Source organism: Oncorhynchus kisutch, linkage group LG29 (genome assembly GCF_002021735.2).
Source record: "Oncorhynchus kisutch isolate 150728-3 linkage group LG29, Okis_V2, whole genome shotgun sequence".
Classification (NCBI taxonomy): Eukaryota; Metazoa; Chordata; class Actinopteri; order Salmoniformes; family Salmonidae; genus Oncorhynchus; species Oncorhynchus kisutch.
In genome coordinates, this window is record NC_034202.2 from 18,740,514 (window position 1) to 18,746,595 (window position 6,082).

The following is a 6,082-nucleotide window of genomic DNA, read 5'->3' on the forward strand; positions in this document are numbered from 1 at the left end:
TTTGCTTTGATGTTTTTTTTCCAGTTTGTTTGAAGTCGGAACGGACAATGTCAACAGCAATGTGTCACTAAGATGGGAGCATTCTGTGAAGCCCTTTAAGTTTTCCAAACTACTTCTCACTTATACAGAACGATCTTTGATTATCATTGTGGGGAGTTTTCTGTATTTTCTTCTTTCTCTAGGAAGGCAGGTTTTTCTTATCCACAAAGAAACATCCATTAATAGTACCTCATACCATGTGGTTGATACAGTAAAAGTGTATTTTTTATTTAATATTTTTTTACTTGTAGAATGTAAACTTTGTTTATATATACACAGTACCAATCAAAAGTCTGTACACCTACTCATTTCAGGGTTTTTCTTTATTTTTCTATTTTCTACATTCTATGAAATAACACATATGGAATCATGTAGTAACCAAAAAAGTGTTAAACAAATCAAAATATATTTTATATTCTTCAAAGTAACCACCCTTTGCCTTGATGATAGCTTTGCACACTCTTGGCATTCTCTCAACCCACTTCACCTGGAATGCTTTTCCAGTTTTGAAAGAGTTCCCACATATGCTGAGCACTTGTTGGCTGCTTTTCCTTCACTCTGCAATCCAACTCATCCCAAGCCATCTCAATTGGGTTGAGGTCAGGTGATTGTGGAGGCCAGGTCATCTGATGCAGCACTCCATCACTCTCCTTCTTGGTCAAATAGCAAAAAAATCTCACATTTGGACTCCTCAGACCAAAGGACAGATTTCCACCTTTCTAATGTCCATTGATCGTGTTCTTGGCGCAAGCAAGTCTCTTCTTATTATTGGTGTCCTTTAGTAGTGGTTTATTTGCAGTAATTCGACCATGAAGGCCTGATTCATGCAGTCTCCTCTGAACAGTTAATGTTGAGATGTGTCTATTACTCGAACTCTGAAGCATTTTTTGAGCTGCAACTTCTGAGGCTGGTAACTAATGAACTGGGGTGCGCGCAAGATGGAGGTCAGTGCAGATGTGTAGCTGAAGGAATAATTGGATTTCCTCACCCAAATATGACCATTTGGTAATTTCTAAGGCCACGGTAATTGATTACTCTCTTAAATGTATTCCCCTCTAAAAGTATTAAGTTAGCGAACAACACTAGGTAGCCAGATCAGCTAGCTAGCTCAAAAACTGTAAACTTCCATGACCAAAACCAAATGAAAAGAAATGGAGGAGAAATCAGATGGACAATTAACAGAAAAAGATGGAATGGTTTTGGGTACTCCTCTACAGAGGAGAAATACTGCTATGTGTGATAAATTCTGTGAGCACGGACAACGAAGGCGCCCATCCAGTCCCCAGCTCGGGCTGTTACCTTACGACCCCGGCACTCCAGTCAAGCCCCAGGGGAAAAAGATGAGAGGGCAATAGGGTATGTCACTTCTTGAGATGTGAAACAATATTGTGATGCTTTTGATAGCAAAGATAGGTGAAAAGGGCATATGGCTTAGGGAGAATACAATGAAAATTGAGGCCATAAAAATCAGTTGACTATCTATGTATAAGTGAAACCCTCAAAAGTGACATTTAGAAAGTGGAAGTTACTTGCCAGGAAAATAAAAAGGTGACTGAACTCGAGCAAAAGATGAATGAGATGGAGAGATACCAGCGCAGGTGGAACCTGAGGCTCCTTGGAATTCTAGAGCAGGCTGGTGAGTACATCAAATGCAGAGTTGCTGACATCTGTGGAGCTGTCATTCCCTAGTCAAAAGCCAAACTTCAGGAAAATGTGGATATCGTTCATTCTTTGGGAAGACTCAAGGATCAAGACAAGAGACCGAGGACAACCATCATCCGGTTCATCAACAGATCTACACGGATCTTCTCTGAAGGTGAGCGAAAAACTGAGTTCCTCATCAGGCGAAAATTGAGGTTCATGGAGGATCTGACCTCAACAGACAAAGTGACACGAGAGAAACTGTGGCCGATGGTGGCTGCAGCTCGAAAGGAAGGGAAAACAGCATTTTTGTCGGTGCAAGAGTGATCATCGATGGGAAAGAAATGCGGCCGAATCAGAACATTTGAGAGAGAGTCAGAGTCTAACTCGGACAGAACTGGTAGGCCTAATCACTGCCTAATTGCCAGGTGAAAAGCAGCCTTTTATTGTAAAAAATTTACACAAACACTTGAATGAGAAAAGGCTGACCCTAAAACTGGTAAACTAAACACTATGGGTGAATAACTGCTTATTGTAAGGTCTACACAATGTCTCCCCCTTGTGGGAGGAAGAATCATTTGTTAACTTTATGACCAGTATTTCTTCGTTTTTTGTTGGAGGGGTTAATAATGGGATGGAAATCCTTTTGAGTTACATATCCTTAGGAACAGCTTATATTAGCATATCAAGGTTGTTGGTGGAGGTTTTCTTTATTTCTTCGTTCATTCATGTCGGGGGTATTCGTAATGTACTCAAGCATAAGGCTATTTTCCTGTATTGCAAACAGTTTAATGCAGACTTTTACTTTCTACAAGAGACTCATGCTTGTTCTTCCCATCTAGCTTTTTGGAAAAATCTATGGGATAACGATATCTGGTTATCATATGGCAACAACCACTCTGCAGGTGTAGCAGTTTTAAGAGGTGCATTTAAAGTAGTAAGACTCACCACTCTGGATGTTGGTTAATTTTAACAGCGAATTTGAAATGTGACCTTTTTTTATTAGGGAATATATATGCATCCAACAACAAACAAAACAACAGGATATTATTTCAAGAATAGATTAATAGAGTTATAGGTGTATTTCAGGATATCAAAATTATCTTAGATGGATATTTTAATTCTGTATCTAATGTGATGATTGACAGATATCCCCCTCCTAACAGATCCAGCACTCTTAATCCTGAGTTTAATAACCTGTCTTGGTCTTGGATTAGTCAATATTTGGAGATCTAAATATCCTGATAAAAGGGACTTCTCTTTGAGTAACAAGGACATGTCCAGACAGTCAAGAATTTACTTCTGGTTGATTTTTAATTAAATCAGATAACACTGTAGTCAAAGTATCCATTGAACCATAAATTCTTACTGATCATAAAGTTATATTCTTATCTTTAAACATTAATGGCTCTGAAGTCAATACATTTGAATCTGAGTTATTTGAAAACTCAATAGTAGACTGTTGGCAGATGATAATTTCAAGATGGATGCCAAAGATATTATAGAGGAAAATTGTAGGAAAGCCCAACTATTTAAGACTTATGGAATATATTGGGAATTAATGAAGTATGAAATAAGATAAACAGCCATGAAGAGAATTAAAGAAATTGATTTTTAAATTTTTTTTTAGGGAATATAAACTTATTATGGAAATAAATTCTCTAATCTCAATGGAGGTCCTTGATGAAGAAGGGAAGGGTCAGTTATTTTCTTTACAACTAGAAATGGACCGAATGTATGAAGGAAGAGCAAATGGGGCATTTGTCAGATCAAGATGGTGGGAGGAAGGTGAAAAAAAAAAAATACTTTCACAATTAGAGAAAAAAAAAACTGAATTTACCTCTGTTCAGAAGCATAATATAGATGGCAAAGAAAATGAAAACCCCAAAGATATTTCAAAATATGTTTCAGAAATCTATGGTAATCTTTACACCAGCAATGCCTGTCCTACTAGTGACATATCTATTTTTATTAAATGTTATATTTTTTAATCACAACCCCCATACCCGCAGGAGGCCTTTTGCCTTTTGGTAGGCCGTCATTGTAAATCATAATTTGTTATTAACTGACTTGCCTAGTTAAATAAGGGAAAAAATATATAAAGACATACAGTATATGTAATAATATTTTACTATTATTGGTCTTGACAAGACTATACAATGAGCACGTTATGGATGTTACGTATACTCCCTTTCTGGCCTCTAGGTCATCAGGCTGCTGATTATCCCGCACACCTGTCACCATCGTCTCACGCACCTGTGCCTCATGACACTCACCTGGACTCCATCACCTCCTTGATTATCTTCGCTATACCTGTCACTCCCCTTGGTTCTTTCCTCGGGTGTTATTGATTCTGTTTTCATGTTGGTGCGTTGTTTGTTTTTTGTGTTCATTGGTGCATTTATTTATTAAAACACTTACTCCCTGAACTTGCTTCCCGACTCTCAACACACTCATTACAATGGAAGATAGCTTTATTTTTTGTCAATATTTTCAAAGTGTAGTTAAGACACTTTACAATAATAGTAACAGCTCTGTTAAATGATCACATGGAACTTCACAGAGATTCGACATTAAGCTCGGAATGCCCAAAGTATGCCCAATTTCTCCTTATTTGTCACACAAGTTATTGCACTTCAATAAGGTTAGCTTTAGGGGTATTCAGAAGCTAAAGAGGTAAAGTGTTAACAATTGGCTGACACCACCATTTTTTTGAAAGATCATAATGAAGTCAGGAAAGCTAGAGTGTATTAGTTTTGACAATTGCTTCCACATGATTTCTGAAACTATGGCTCCTTTTCTCAAGACTCACAACATTCAAAACGTCACATCTCTTTCAAAACCAAACACTTAATTCAAAACTATTTTAACTCTCCTCAAAATTGTGTTTTTGCATCAAAACTATACAACCAAACCATCAAATGATTAGCTCTTATACACGTCAACTACACACGGACGTGACAAATGTAAAGGACTACTACTCTATAAAAAATATTGTGCCCCTTTTACTTAAAAATAAATAGAGGTAACTATTTGCATCAGCCTCTTAAGTAAATCCAACAAGGAGGATTATTTAAGTATAATATACTTCGCTTTTAGTGCATTACAAACTCAAATATATTAAGTGCAAACAGGATCTCAAAAATTCCTTTCATTCAACTTAATTTGATCAGGTTCAGAACAGTTGTCACGACTCCTACCGAAGGTGGCTCCCCTTCCCGTTCGGGTGGCGGTCGTCGTCACCGGCCTACTAGCTGCCACTGATTCTTTCCTCCCCCTCCTTGTCTGTTTATTGGCTACACCTGTTGTTTATTTGGTGATTAGTTGGGCTTTATTAGCCAGCCGGCCCGCCTGCTCTCTGTGCGGGATTGTTTGTGTGACTAGTGTGCACGTTAGAGGTTAACGTGGTTTTCCCTGTTCGTGGGTTTTTTGCTGGACTGTTTTAGTCCCCGTGTTTGGGGCATTTGTTTGTGTGTGCGCCCTGTGTTTTCGTGGGGTGGCTTATGTTCGCCGTTTGTGCATTAAATAGCACTACACTGAACTCTCTGCTTCCTGCGCCTGACTTCGCACCCACTACACCCAGATCGTTACAACACTTTATTTTTTATTTTTTTTACCTGCTTAAGTCCTTCATGTCCCAGAACTAATGTTATAAGTTTGATGTACTTAATGTAATCAGTTCCAGAACTAATATTGTAAGTTTAATTTGATGAATTTACTCAGAATATCAATTACGATACTATGTTTAACCTACAAATGTTTTTTTTGCTCAGTTACTAAATGGTACTCAGGTTAGTAAAATCTATTTAAATTGGGTTCCTACTACTCATATATATACACTCACAACTATACTTAAAGCTGATGCAAATAGTTACCTCAATATAGTTGGGATCATTTACTAAAAATGACCATTTCTATACAAGGGAATATGCAAAAAGAAACAAGTGTTCAACTTCAAACTTCAACACCTTTATTTTTAATAAAGGTTTTCTTCTAAATTCAATCTCAAATTGCCCTATAAACCCTACTCCTTAAGCATTTGTGAAGATCTCATTATTTTGTCATCTGTAAGCATTCTGGGTATAACTCCACCTTGCCTCCTTAGGTAAAGTTACATCCAGATAGCTTGCACCTGACTACAAATAATTTCAAATCTTCACAACTGCATAAAGTTTAGGTGATAGTTTGGGATTAGCACTTTGACCTCACATCTTGTACATTTTGGCAATAATGTTCTGGTGGTCTGTGTGCCCCTTAACACCAAAGCGATATTTTAACAGAAATGTAAATTTATCTTAATATACTTTAGCTCAAATACAACCTTATTCAAACTGTTTAAGATTAATCAAAACATCTGTTTTCAAAACATACATTGCAGATATTGTTACAAAATATATGCCAA